The following is a 14,875-nucleotide window of genomic DNA, read 5'->3' as shown; positions in this document are numbered from 1 at the left end:
TTAATCAAGAACATGGACACAGCAACAGGGTTTCGGTGTAGCCGAGATGGGCACTGCATACTTTCTTTTGAATACCTTACCCACCTTGTTGATTTGGATACTCCTAGAGTTTTTTCTGAGTCGCTGATAATCTTATTTCAGTTTTCAGGGTTCATTATCTTGCATTGGCATCTCTTTGGGCCTCATATTGAGAATTTCAGTGAAAAGCTACCAAATCCAGTTTCAGCACTTGGAATCAACTGCAGATCTTTTTATCTGCTTAATGTGTCATAGAATGAGGGTGCAGGCCTCACCTGTCTATGAAACTGCTTGTAGGTAAATTGTCCAGCTACTTTTGACGGTCTTCTGAAACTGTGTAAAATGGTGTAATTCCTAAACAGTATAGCAACACTTTTGCAATATTTTAACTAAGCATTTGAACTCTACACTGGTATCAGTTGGGGAAATGGGACTGCAATACCATACTGTGGGTGCTTGGATGTCAGTTTCAGAAACCCCTGCTTTTTATGTACTAGTGAAGCAACACGCACTAATATGTTTTCGTAGTTATTTTAGAAAACCCTTCCTGCTTTTTAGAACTTGCAAAGCTCCTATAGCAGCTTGTTTTAGTAAACAGAAATGACACGTGTAGAGGCAGTGGCCTTCACATTGGCTGGAGACACAACAGGTGAACCCTTACGCACTGACCTCTCCGCGGTTCTGGCACCTCCTAATCTCAAGTTTCTTGTCTTGTCAAGACAGGCTGCAAATGACATGGATTTCCTGTTTCAATGTAGAGTTGTACCAACTACTTACCCTAATACCCATTTTGACTGAAGTCAGACATAATGTTACACTAATATACCCAGTATTCCCTAATCGCCCTTAACCATCCGTCATCAATTACTGGCACAAGTTTAATTTAAGTGAGTTATTACTTTGATTTGGCTTTGTAAGAATAAAAAAAAAAACATAATTAAAGACTTAAAAGTTTAGTAGTAAAAACTGCTGGTTGGCAATAGAAAGCTTAGTAACTAAAGTTAAACCCAATATTAAACTTGTCAGTAAAATGAAATTATACCATGCTCAAGTCAACCATCGGTATTGTGCTAAAATGTTAAATAAGACTTTTCAAATTTTTAACTCATATTAAGTGTACTTTAACCTGATAACTATCTTACTTATGTTTGAATGGAACATATGTAATCTAAGGCTTTAAATATAAAACTGTATCTCTTATATAAAGGGTTTCTTTATTTCAGTATTATAACAGGAACTATGGACACATTGACTTTTTAAAAAACTTCATAATAAACACATGCAGCTTTCACTTGAACACCTCTGAACCTCTCCAGGTTGCTCCAGTGGAGACTCCAAGCTTTGGCTGCAGCAGCATACTGTGCCGGTGTCTGAACTGGAATCAGATTTCCCTGGCAGGATCAGGGCTTTGGGGCAGAGGGAGGTTACTGAGGGTAGACGTGGAGGCCCTCATGCCTGCACTGTGTTAGAGGCACCTGTTGCAAATGCATTCCCTTTTGTAACTCAATCACATGTCAGACAAGGGAAAGAAAACTGTTATTACAGAGTACTGCTTCATTTGAATCATGCAATTTTCAATCAAGACAAAAGAAAACCCAGCTGGCTCATAAGTCAGTGAGGCTGTCTGCTCTGCCATGCTCGCTGCTGGAACAGATTCATGTGAAGCAAACCTCTGAAAGCATCAGGAGCATGCAGACATATTAGATGCTTTAAATTTGGTACAGCGTAAGTTACATACCGATGATCCAGTGACCCTGGGAGAGGGTCTTGACTCGGTCACTGTTACAGCGAGTTAGCTAATGAACCTGTGTGAATATCTTTAAATCAACAGGACACTAGGATATCATCAAGGCAGAGGTTGGATTTTCACGCTGAAATATTTTTTTTGTATTTGTGTTAAAAAAATGCGTACCAAAGCAACCAGTTTGTGGATTTCAGTTTTTTGTATATTTGAATGATATGTTTATATGACGTCATGCATTTTTTCAAACAATTGTTCACTTTGTTCACCAAAGACGACAGTGAACACTTCTGGAATAAGAAATGCCACTAATAAATTCAAAACTTGACAATCTGTTTTATTCAAGTATTATATATCAATGCTGTTATTTTATTCTATTTATGTACCAACATTTACTCTTGCAGTCATTGAGTATCATCATGCATTTGTCAATGGATAATTCTGGATCAATGGCAGACATCTGAAGCTACCAACAGTGACTCTTCATTAATAAATTAGACTGCCCATCTGTTTAAACACTGGTCGGTTGAAATGCCCCTGAACTTTGTAGTTTTACACTTCAATGCCAATAAAATCAGTTTGCAAACTGCACACTTAATTCATTTCAGGTATGGAGGACATATTTAATTTCAAAAGGAACGAAGAGAAGTTCTTCTTAAACATGTATTAAGAATGAAAAAACTCATAGCAGCACATATCATGCCAATGTGACCGGTAAAGGCAACCCAACAAGAGTAGGCCAATGCAAAAATGGTATTTACAGCTCCATGATGGACTGTAAGAGGTTCCTACATGGGAAACTGTGATTATCAGGCAGAGCGGATGTTTTTTCTTTTAAGTGACTTTTGTTGTGCATTTGATTATTTCAAGGTTTCAACAATAGACACAGAAATGTCAAGACAACAGCTGTTAAAAATAGGACTTGTTGCAATATGCATGTCCTCTTATAATGGCAATGTGCTACAGTAGAACAATGACTATATGATACATGCTGCCTGAAACAACCTGTGGCTTTTCACGTTTTTAAACATTCACAGGCAATATGTCTTATTCATTGATTTTTATTGAAACAACAGATTATTTAAAGTGCTATTTTAAAGCTACAAAACAAACAAACAAAACAACAACAAAAAACCCCAAGCAAACATGGACCTTACTTTAATTGAGAAATCAAAGTTCTGGCATTTGAACTTTTCATTGTGCAGTTGTGTCTGAGCCCTGCTCCACTAATGCATGCTGCATGTGTGAAAGCGTGTAAGGGAAGACTTCTTCAAAGAGTAAGAGGTAACTGAGTACGAGGATCTAAAACAGGGCACAGCTGTTCACACAGGCCTGTCCCCTGGCCTTCCCCTCTCCCTGTGAAGGCCCAGTCCCATGCACCCCTGGAGACCCCTGGGTAATACTGCAGTGGTCACACCAGCTCAACTCTGACTGCATTTCAGACAAAGTGGGCAAGTGACTCATATTATACACGGCAGAAAGACAGATTATACAAGTGATGCATCTGATGCAAGACAAATTTGTCAACTGAAGCATGCTCACAATGACTCCATATGTCACTGATAATTCAGGTGATGCTTAAGAAGCTTTATAACAACCACACAGAGTATCTCCTTGATGTGGTTGGAGAGTTGTTTCAAATATGGGCCTGATTCATTTGCAGTTTTACTTGAAGGTGAGCTCAGCTCAGTGGTTTCTTAATTGATCAAAGGTGTTAATGTATGCTTTGGAGAATACACCAGTGTTAGACTGCCTGACAACATTAGGTGGATCTTACTGCAACACAGTTTACCTGAAATGGGAAAAATCGCAATAATAATGTGACATAATCAAATATGGTGCTCAAAACCAGTTTAGCACAGGAAACTGTCAACTGAATATTTAAATATCTTTCATGTTATTTCAAATGTCAGTAGCAAGGCATGTATGACACTGTGTCAGAATAAATGGACAGTAAAACTACAGATTCTAATTAAAATAATGTGTTTATGTTTTTTTATGCACGTGAGTGTGATCTATAATTTGTATGTATTGATTTTAAGTCATCATTGAAATAAATAGTAAATCTTCCTTCAGAAAGAAGGTCACAAGTAGAAAATATTTATGGATGTAAATCATTACAGAAAAATGAAAAAAAAAAAGGGTGAATCCTGACAAACAGCAGTTAGGGATCATGGCCGTGATTGCAACACCATCATAATTTACAAGAATTGAAGACAGTTAGGAAAGGTACAGTGAAAAAATAGCTATCTTGCTTCATATTGTACATAGAAACCAGAAAAACTGGTGGGTTATGAGCTTATACTTACGTAATTCTTTTGCCTATTTGTTACAGAACAAGGCTGCATTTTTAAAACACACAAAGATTTTGTTCCCCTTTCCTCATATAATTATCCAAGTTATACAACCATTTCTTTGCACAAAAATCAGGTAAACAGTTCCAAACATCACAAAGCTTACCTAGAGTCTGTTTTTTTTAATTCAGCAATGCCTTGAAAAGTGCTTTTGTTTCATGAAACTGGAGGGAGAAAAAACAAAACAGCCGAGGGCAAAGAAGTATAGTTAAATCTTTAATTTGAGGCAATTTGATTCATTTAGCTGTAGTGGAGACAAGGAGTCCGGGGAGACAGTGCCGGAGGTTTTGTTTTTGTCATCTTCTTTTTGTATCAGTCTCAGTAATTCTTGTCCCCAGGGTCCGGCTGTCAGTAGCAAGGCTCCATGAACACATTCCTTCTGATCCAGGCCATTATCGGCCCATTCAGCAGCACTGGAGCCTGCTTACGTGGGCCTCTCTCCGGGTTGACCTTCCGGGCCCTCGCATGGGCCTGACTCAACAGTCAAACTAATCCACACCTCAAAGGCTACAAACCCAAACTTAAAGTCTGGGAAAAGAGTACAACCATAAAACATGATCGGCGCACAACTCCGTCATCCCTGCCCACACACAAACACACACATACACATGCACTATCAAAAATAAAATAAATAAACAAAGGCTTCAGCTGTTTACAGCCAGGAAGTTGCGAGTTGGGAGTATCTTCTTTTTGGCGTGGTCTTAATAGTCATGGAACAGACATAAAATAATATGTATGGTGTGGATAGTTACCTCATTTAAAGGAAACCAAAAGGAAAAATCCAGCAGATCTTTAAAACACGCAGGAGACAAACATGAAGAATATTTTTGACAGTGAGATCTTTCATTTTTATTACTCTTTTCTAATGATTTCTGCACAGAAAGACCACATTTTACACACCAGATTAAATCTTCTAGTGAGATTTTCTTTTAAATGCCAGATTCCTCACGGTTGGTAATAAAAAGCTTCTTTCAGAGCAAAGGTAACAAGCCCTTTGGTGTTGAAGCTGTAGCCTTTCATGGCTCAACACACCCCCTCTCTTCTTCCCCTTCTCTGTTTGATTGCACGTTTTTAAACATCAACATGCAACATAATTATTGACTGTCATATCCACATGGTACCACAGGTTTTCTTGTGTGGGCGCCATCTTGCCCCAGGGCCCCAAGCAATCCACAGGGGACTTTCCTGTTGCAAACTGCCTCCATCAAGCCCACACTTAACAGCACACTCATTGAAATGTATTAAAGCATAACTGATGCCATGTATCTAAAAAAAAAAAAGAAAAAAAAAAAGATGCCATGTATTTTTAATATGTTTCTATAGTTTGCCTACAGTATAAGTTGACTGCAATTACAAAATTAAACTACTACAGACGCATAGTTATCTGCATATTTGCACTCGGCTAATTTGAAACATTTAAATGTTTCTTCATAAATTTTGCACCAGACTGCCCGTGGCCATCCATACGAGCAGCGTAAAAATGAAAACACTGTTCCACAGGATGAGGATTCGAGCCAAAAACTACTGGCAGTAAGTGGATTTTCACACTTCAGGAAGAAATCATAAACTCACACTAGCATAGCATTCACATGCAAATGGTCTCTGTCCACCTTACTTATAATTCAGTATTCCATGTTTAAACATGAAAAAAGTAAGCGCACTGCTTCGAGAACAACAAACTCCAGTGCTGCTAAATGCACTGTTTAATGGTTTGAGTTTATATTCTCTTTAAGGTTTTCTTTTATCTCTTTTCAGTGCTGCACACCAACAGTAGGAGTTTACAGCATGAAGTCGGGAGGGGGTGAGATGGGAAACACTACAGAGAGCACAGGCAGTTAGTGCGAACCACTGTACTTTTTAATGTTTCCCAAATGCTGGTAAATCTAACCCTTCTAAAATCCATGATAAAACATTATGCCAAGTATGACATCACCCGGCTACAGACACATTTTATTATTTTTAACCAGAAAAGGGCTGGGCAGGCCACAAAGTCCAGTTTAAACTTCAGCTGCCACACTGAACGGCAGAGACTAGTTTAGTGAGTTGAGTCATTTACTTCAGATCTATGTGGAAAACTCAGAGAACCCCAGATGTGGGAGGGAACAGCTGCCGTTTTTTCGCAATGTAGTTTGTTGATTACTGTCATTAATTTAATCAAAGAATGTAACAAAACCATTATATCATATCTGTGTTTTGCTCAAACCATCCATCCATTTTCCTTATCCAGCTTGGGGTCGCTGGGGTGTTTGAGCCGATCACATCAATCTGGGCGAGAGGCGGGGTACACCCTGCAAGGGACGCCACTCTATCATAAGGCTAACGCAGAAAGATAATTCATTCAGTCCACGATGACACACACACACACACAAACAAGATCTGGAAAGCTCAAAAAATGTTTTCCGTTCACACCTAATAATTGAGTTTAATTTGTTTTTTAAATATACTGATCGATTAATTGAGTTTCATAAATGCAAATGTCCGCATATTTCAAATACATTCAGTCCAGGTCTTTACAGAATTATAAAGAACTATTCCCTGAATCTGAAACGTACTGCAAGTTCTTCTGTGGTAGTTCACAGACTGTGAGGAAAGTTGTTTGAATCCCAAAGGCCCCTGTTCATCTTTGAACTTGACAAATGAATGACATTTTCTTCTAGATTGTGCACTTTACATAGTATTTCCTGTTCTGTCAGGACCATGGATAATAGTGTTATTATTGTGTTCCCCCTCCATTTCCCTGTTCAAGGATGCTCATTAGAAGACCAACCCGCTAATCTCGTGCCGGGGTCCTGATAACTGCCTCGCATGGCGTCACTCTAGTAAATTGCCGTGACTCCCTGTTAAAAGCCGGCAGTTGATAGCAGTATCAGGAGACAGGCTGCTTTGGGGAGACAAAGTGTCCGGCTCCAAATGACCTCCCAAAATAGACAAGTGCCTCAAGACCATGGGCCATGGGCATCTCCAGCTGAAGCAAAGGAGCTCAGACAGGGCCAGTTCAGGAAGAACATGTCATCAGAGCCATTGCTGTTAATGGCATGCAGATATTCAGCGGAGGCGGCAGACACTGCCTGACCCCTACCCTCTGAGTAGAGCCTTGTCACACCACAGACAGGTCAGACACGGAGCCGCCTGTACAGAGTGGGAGCCACTCACTACCACAGAGCTGATAATGATTATAACCATTTCACTATCATGAAACAGTGTAAGGCCTGCTCTGTCTCTCCGAGGGTGGTCGGAGGACTAGCATACCATGTAGACTTAATTGGAAAACCTTGGCCTTATATCTTCACAGTTCCAAAGGCATTAGGTTATCCACATGGAACTGAAGTTTGGTGGGCTTGTTAAAGAAAAACAGGCAATATTAAAGAGACAAAGTTTTTTTTAGGAAGCCTGTATTGTCTCTCTTTACCCAGAGATAGTTTGATTTAAGGCCTGCTGGTACAGCGGTCAACTCTGTGACCCTGTCTTTTCCTGCTGGTGCACAGAGGGCACTCTTTCTGCTCAATCCATCCGTTACTCCGACTCACAGTCTCCCTGTAAAATCACATTCAGGATTTACTTGTTTGGACGGAAAGCTCCGGTTTTACGCAGAAAGGCCACCGATTGTGTCCTGGCCTCATCAAGATTGAACCAATATTTTATTCAGAACATGGAAACATATTAAATGCACACAAATATGTATGTTCATGTTGAAATAGATCTCAGCAACATATGTGCAACATATTTAATAGTAAAGTGGTAAAAAGATACCGCTGGCAACAGTCCGGTAACATGACTGGGTATAAAAAGAGCATCTTGGAGACAGAGTTTATCAAAAGTTAAGATTGACAGACATTCATGAATGTGCAAAAAAAAACCCTACGTCTACAAATTATTAAGATATAATTGCAAAGACTTTGAATCTCTCATCTACAGTATTTTATTAAAAGATTCAGAGAATCTAGAGAAATCTCTGTGCGCAAGTGACAAGGCTGAACATCAGTACTGGATGTGCTTGATCATTTGGCCTTTAGAGAGCACTGCATTAAAAACAGACATGATGCTGTCATTTCAAATGGAATGAGACAAAGTGGAAAACTGTTCTGTGTTCAGATGATTACAAATTTAAAATTATCTTTGGAAAACATGGAGGGTGCCCCCTCTGAACTACAGATCCAACTTGTTATCAGCACTGAGTTCAAAAGCCTGCATCTTTGGTCGTATGGGGGTGCATTAGTGCCATAAAATTGGCAGCTTACAAATCTGGAAAGACACTATCAATGCTGAAAAGTATATACAGGTTTTAGTGCAGCATATGCTCCCAGTCAGATGACGACTTTTTGACCGGAGGCTTTGCATATTTCAGCAAGACAATACTAAATTGCATACAGCACCCATTGCTAATATTTTCTATTAAAATTATGCATTTTTTCATTTTAATATTAGACATGTTTTGTGTGATCTACTTAAACTATGGGTTTCTGGGAAAATCATTACATAGTGTTGTAATACTTTTGGGACTGGGATTGTAAAAGTAAAGTGCCTCTGTTGTATCTTTGTTGAACCTGTGCAGGTGTCAGAGTAAAGCAGGGAGAGAGGAGGTCAGTGAACATTTTTTGACTCCTTTAAGCCTGAGGAGAAGTACAATGAATAGCAACAAAAATGTAAAAATCCTGACTTACCGAGAGCTCAGCTACACATTACAGATAAGTTATATTTAATGTTCCATAACAAATGAGTAACTCTGTAGATTTACTAAGATTATACTGAGGACTTATTCCAACATATTAAATCCAGCAACATAACATATGGAATTCATTCTTTCAGCTGTGGTCCTCTGATGAAAGAGAAAAGATTTATACCTAAACTCTGTCTCATTTGATGAAATGTACACAACAGAGGAAGTTAGCCTGGATTTTTGAGTTCAAAATCATTCTTCAAGATTACAAAGAAAGATGCCATCTGTACAGCTTGATCAGAAACTTGGTCTTTGCTAGAGATGGCACGATACCACTTTTTTATGTCCGATACCGATACCGATACCGATATCATAAATTTGGATATCTGCCGATACCGATATGAATCCGATATAGTGTTTTTTAATCAACAAAACTGTTTTTTAAATATCTTGCTGCATTTTGTATAAGTTCATACTCAAGTTTAAAACAACAACTACACTAAAGCTATTCTGTTATACCTGTATGCAAAAAAAAAATATTTCATAGTTCAGCAATACTGATCAATCTAATAAACTTAAACCTACACCATCCTCCCTATTCTGGTATTTTAAAGAGTACTTAGCATAAATATTAAGCAACCTAACTAATAGGGTTCCAACTCCCAGCAACAACAAAAATAAATAAATAAAAAATAGGGAACCACCCCTCACGCTCCACCTCATGATGCTTAATCGACGTAATCAACCTTAATTTGATGCAGTGTGAAAAAAAAATGCACAGAAATCAATTATTTTTCAAGAAATATTAAATAGATTCAACATCTTTCTTCAACAAAATTGCAGACTGCACAGATGGTACCTTCCCAAAGGAAAAAGTACTATAGCTTACTAGGGTATATATATATTAGACTTAATAGTTACTATATCAGAATCAGAATCAGAATACTTTATTGATCCCTGGGGGAAATTATTTTTTGTTACAGTGCTCCATTTTAAACCAACATTAAGACAAGACAGACAATACACTAACTAAGAATAGTACAATATATACATATATATACATACATACATACATAAGTCACTCATAAATAAATAGTTGGAAAAGAAACATGTGTAGTTGTAGCAGCAAACAGTGTGTTAAGTGGATGCGTTGTACAGGGAGATGGCCACAGGCAGGAATGATTTCCTGTGTCGTTCAGTGGTGCTTTTCGGTAATCTCAGTCTCTCACTGAACGTGCTCCTGTGACTGACCAGCATGTCATGGAGTGGGTGGGAGGTGTTATCCAACATTGTCTTTATCTTGGACAGCATCCGCCTCTCCGACACCACCTTGAGGGAGTCCAGCTCCATCCCCACAACATTGCTGGCCTTACGGATTAGTTTATTAAGTCTGTATACAGTAATTGACTTCTATTCATTTTACATCAAATTAAAACTTTGGGTGTCAGATAATTATTTATTAAAAGCTAGACATTTTAAATGAGAATAAGAAAGAAAAGTATGTCTTTGTGCCCCCTTTTCCCTGTTATTGCCCTATCGGCCCCCCTGGCTAAACTTTGCTAGATCCGCCCCTGCACAGTTACCAGCGTCAGCTACGTAGAAAAAGATCCTGGAGTAGAAAGTAATATTAAATACATTCTAACAACAGGTGATCAAGCTTAAACGTGCTGCTGTTGTTCAGCCGCTGGTTTCCTCTTTCTGGTGCAAAGTGGGCCAAAAGCAAACTAGAGACACGGACTCGCGACAGAAAAGCCGATCAGCTGATCGTTAAGCAGTTTCATGATTGAAGTAGCAGCAGGAGAGGCAGTCGCTTGTTAAGCTTAACGCAGGAATGCTTTACAAACATTCAGAGATGGACTTACACACTTGCTTTACTTCTCTCGGGGATAACTTTGTCGGAGATGAAATGCCGGGTTGCTAGCGAAGCTCCAAATGCTATCCAGACCACCGACAGGTCCCGCATGCCACAGCCGCTCTATCACGTGATGCATACTGCTCCGACGTGCTAACGTTCTGAGGTGAGTTACAGCGTGTTGCAAGTTTTGTGAGGTGCTTTCGTGATATTTAATGGATCGGATTACATTTTTTTATTTTTCTCCGATATCCGATCCAGTAATTTAGGTCAGTATCGGACCGATACCGATACGTAATATCGGATCGGTCCATCTCTAGTCTTTGCACCTGTCGCTGACAGTCAGGTAACATCATACGTGCACAAATCCTGTGGTAAATAAGGCTAAAATTCTTGTAAGTGATGATGCACTGCGCAGATTTTGATCACATTTTCAAACGAGTGCAATGAAATGCATGTAATTATGCAACAAGGATAGTTTGTTTGGTAATAGCACACCACTGGAATCTGGACTTAATGGGTTCAGTGAGTGACACCTGAGTTCCAGCACGCTTGCTCTTAAGTGGTTACTTGGAAGAAAGGCAAATTCCTTTTTGTTACCCTGACTGAACCATGACAATTGATTTTTAAGAGTATGAGGAATCTGCTCAGCATATGATGCAGTCTGTAAGTCAAATAAGTTGTTGTGATCAAATATTTGAGATTATCCATCTTAAGAAATTTAGATCTGCAGATCTGAGGGTGACTCTGTAGTTTGTGCTGATCAGTGGCACGGATCTACAGGGAGTGCAGAATTATTAGGCAAGTTGTATTTTTGAGGAATAATTTTATTATTGAACAACAACCATGTTCTCAATGAACCCAAAAAACTCATTAATATCAAAGCTGAATGTTTTTGGAAGTAGTTTTTAGTTTGTTTTTAGTTTTAGCTATTTTAGGGGGATATCTGTGTGTGCAGGTGACTATTACTGTGCATAATTATTAGGCAACTTAACAAAAAACAAATATATACCCATTTCAATCATTTATTTTTTACCAGTGAAACCAATATAACATCTCCACATTCACAAATATACATTTCTGACATTCAAAAACAAAACAAAAACAAATCAGTGACCAATATAGCCACCTTTCTTTGCAAGGACACTCAAAAGCCTGCCATCCATGGATTCTGTCAGTGTTTTGATCTGTTCACCATCAACATTGCGTGCAGCAGCAACCACAGCCTCCCAGACACTGTTCAGAGAGGTGTACTGTTTTCCCTCCTTGTAAATCTCACATTTGATGATGGACCACAGGTTCTCAATGGGGTTCAGATCAGGTGAACAAGGTGGCCATGTCATTCGTTTTTCTTCTTTTATACCCTTTCTTGCCAGCCACGCTGTGGAATACTTGGACGCGTGTGATGGAGAATTGTCCTGCATGAAAATCATGTTTTTCTTGAAGGATGCAGACTTCTTCCTGTACCACTGCTTGAAGAAGGTGTCTTCCAGAAACTGGCAGTAGGACTGGGAGTTGAGCTTGACTCCATCCTCAACCCGAAAAGGCCCCACAAGCTCATCTTTGATGATACCAGCCCAAACCAGTACTCCACCTCCACCTTGCTGGCGTCTGAGTCGGACTGGAGCTCTCTGCCCTTTACCAATCCAGCCACGGGCCCATCCATCTGGCCCATCAAGACTCACTCTCATTTCATCAGTCCATAAAACCTTAGAAAAACCAGTCTTGAGATATTTCTTGGCCCAGTCTTGACGTTTCAGCTTGTGTGTCTTGTTCAGTGGTGGTCGTCTTTCAGCCTTTCTTACCTTGGCCATGTCTCTGAGTATTGCACACATTGTGCTTTTGGGCACTCCAGTGATGTTGCAGCTCTGAAATATGGCCAAACTGGTGGCAAGTGGCATCTTGGCAGCTGCACGCTTGACTTTTCTCAGTTCATGGGCAGTTATTTTGCGCCTTGGTTTTTCCACACGCTTCTTGCGACCCTGTTGACTATTTTGAATGAAACGCTTGATTGTTCGATGATCACGCGTCAGAAGCTTTGCAATTTTGAGACTGCTGCATCCCTCTGCAAGATATCTCACTATTTTTGACTTTTCTGAGCCTGTCAAGTCCTTCTTTTGACCCATTTTGCCAAAGGAAAGGACGTTGCCTAATAATTATGCACACCTGATATAGGGTGTTGATGTCATTAGACCACACCCCTTCTCATTACAGAGTTGCACATCACCTAATATGCTTAATTGGTAGTAGGCTTTCAAGCCTATACAGCTTGGAGTAAGACAACATGCATGATGTGGACAAAATACTCATTTGCCTAATAATTCTGCACTCCCTGTATAAGGAGATGGCTACAATGTGCAAATGAGAATAATAAATGTCAGGTGGGTTTTTAAAGGTGTCCTAGTAGGTGTAATGCTCAACAACTTGCACAACATCAAAGATGTTTCTGTTGTTCGAGCAACAGCAAATCGGTCTCGATCAGATAGTTGTCATTATAGTCTTGTCATCACTAGTGCTTAGGGAGATGAATCTCCATGTGTCCATTCAAACAGGCTCCCCTGACGCTGCCAACGAATTAAAATCAATTGGTTTGTCTCTTGTCTTTATAGCCCACGGCAGCCTGTGAAAAATGGATCCTCTTAAGAGGTAACACAGTATCCATGTGGGGCAAAAGTCCAGGGCATGACTAATGGAGCTCCAGTCTATATGCTAATGCTACATAACACAACACTAATACTGGCTGCATTAAGTTAGCCATGATACCAGGATGATATCATGTTTGCTGAAAGGAGAGCCAGTCGATGAAAAATGGATGATAGCACAAAATACCATCCTCATAATGCTCCACATCGCAGACATAGCCGTGTGGTGGGGGGAAGGAGCAGTGGTCATTAGGACTCTTAAAGGGTAACGGCTCCTAACTCTGATTTACTTGATCTCCTATCTTGGAGGAAACCATGGATCGCCTGCCAGTCTGGCGCTCACAGGCTCCCCGTGTGACCTCAGCTAGTGAGCCAGCTCACAATAGGTGGCCCACTGTGGCCCATGTCCCTGGTGCTTCAGTAGATTTGGGCCTAGACATGGGAAGGAAATCCTGGTAGAGAGTATGGCCGGAAATAGGGTGGTCGTTTCAGTTTGCAGGTCTATCCTTAGAGGTCAAACAGAGCCTTTTCCCTCCATGGGCCTCCACCCCCTGCACCCCCCACACACCCCCAAAGAAATTCCTTTCTCTAAACTTTTCCTCCACAATGATCCATCAAATCCATCAACATCTCTATGTGTGGCCTTTTACTTAGTTATTGAGTTATCACGGAGCTAGGATATGCATGATAGCCAGTGTTTTTGCAAAAAACTGAGACAAACAGGAAGAAAAACTGTTGTTTGAACTCTCCCAAGATGAATATTCCCTGAGAGGATGTCCTTTGAGAGAAGCATGAAAATAAATTTGCTATGGTGAAAATATATGTTTCCAGTCACAGTCGGGCAAAGGAATATTTTGTGGAAAGCCAAGGATCGGAAGCCAAGCTGGTGTAACTAGAGCAAGGCGAAAAGGCCAGGGCAAAAAATTAGGCATGGTGCATTATCATCAGGATATACATGCAAGGCAGGACACGCAGTGTAAGACACTTTTCAGCAAGGAGAAGCAACAAACTTCTCCTTGCAATGTTCTCCTTGAGGCCAATGCTGGAGCCACAAACCAAGGGATTTCCCAATGTGTCACCCACTCTAGGGGTATTAGTATTTGTGTTACAGTGTCTCTCTGTCCTATAAACAATGTGTCTCTTGTGACAGTGAATCAGACACGGCCTGTCGGCTAGCCTCTCCGGCATCAGGCCTGCTTGCCAGAGATTGGTCGGGGGACTGCTGCAGAGCCATGCCATTTGTCATGCTGTATATTTACAGGCTGTGTCAGCACAGGGCGGGTGGAGCGAGACGTCTCCACTCAGTGCCTGACTCCACGGACGCCAGGCTCAGAACCTCCCCTCATTCATCTGTTTACTTTCTAAATAGGCCTCTGTTTGGACTTACATCAGGGGGAGAGAATATCTAAGAAAACGAGGAAGGAAATCTGTGGAAAACAAAGGAAAGGGAAAGAAACTCTCTGTGATAGAGACTGCCCCTCACTGTTCCTGATTACGGCAGAGTTGCAGAGTGCTTGGCGCCATCAGAATCAGCCATCCAGGCAGCCGGGTAGGCCAGACAAGGGAGAGGAAGACTGGTAGTGACGCTTGAAAATACCAAGCAGAGGACTG

This window comes from Rhamphochromis longiceps, linkage group LG7 (assembly GCF_057381845.1).
Source record: "Rhamphochromis longiceps isolate RC_006_pf linkage group LG7, R_longiceps_female_GT1.1, whole genome shotgun sequence".
Classification (NCBI taxonomy): Eukaryota; Metazoa; Chordata; class Actinopteri; order Cichliformes; family Cichlidae; genus Rhamphochromis; species Rhamphochromis longiceps.
This window is presented reverse-complemented; position numbering follows the sequence as displayed.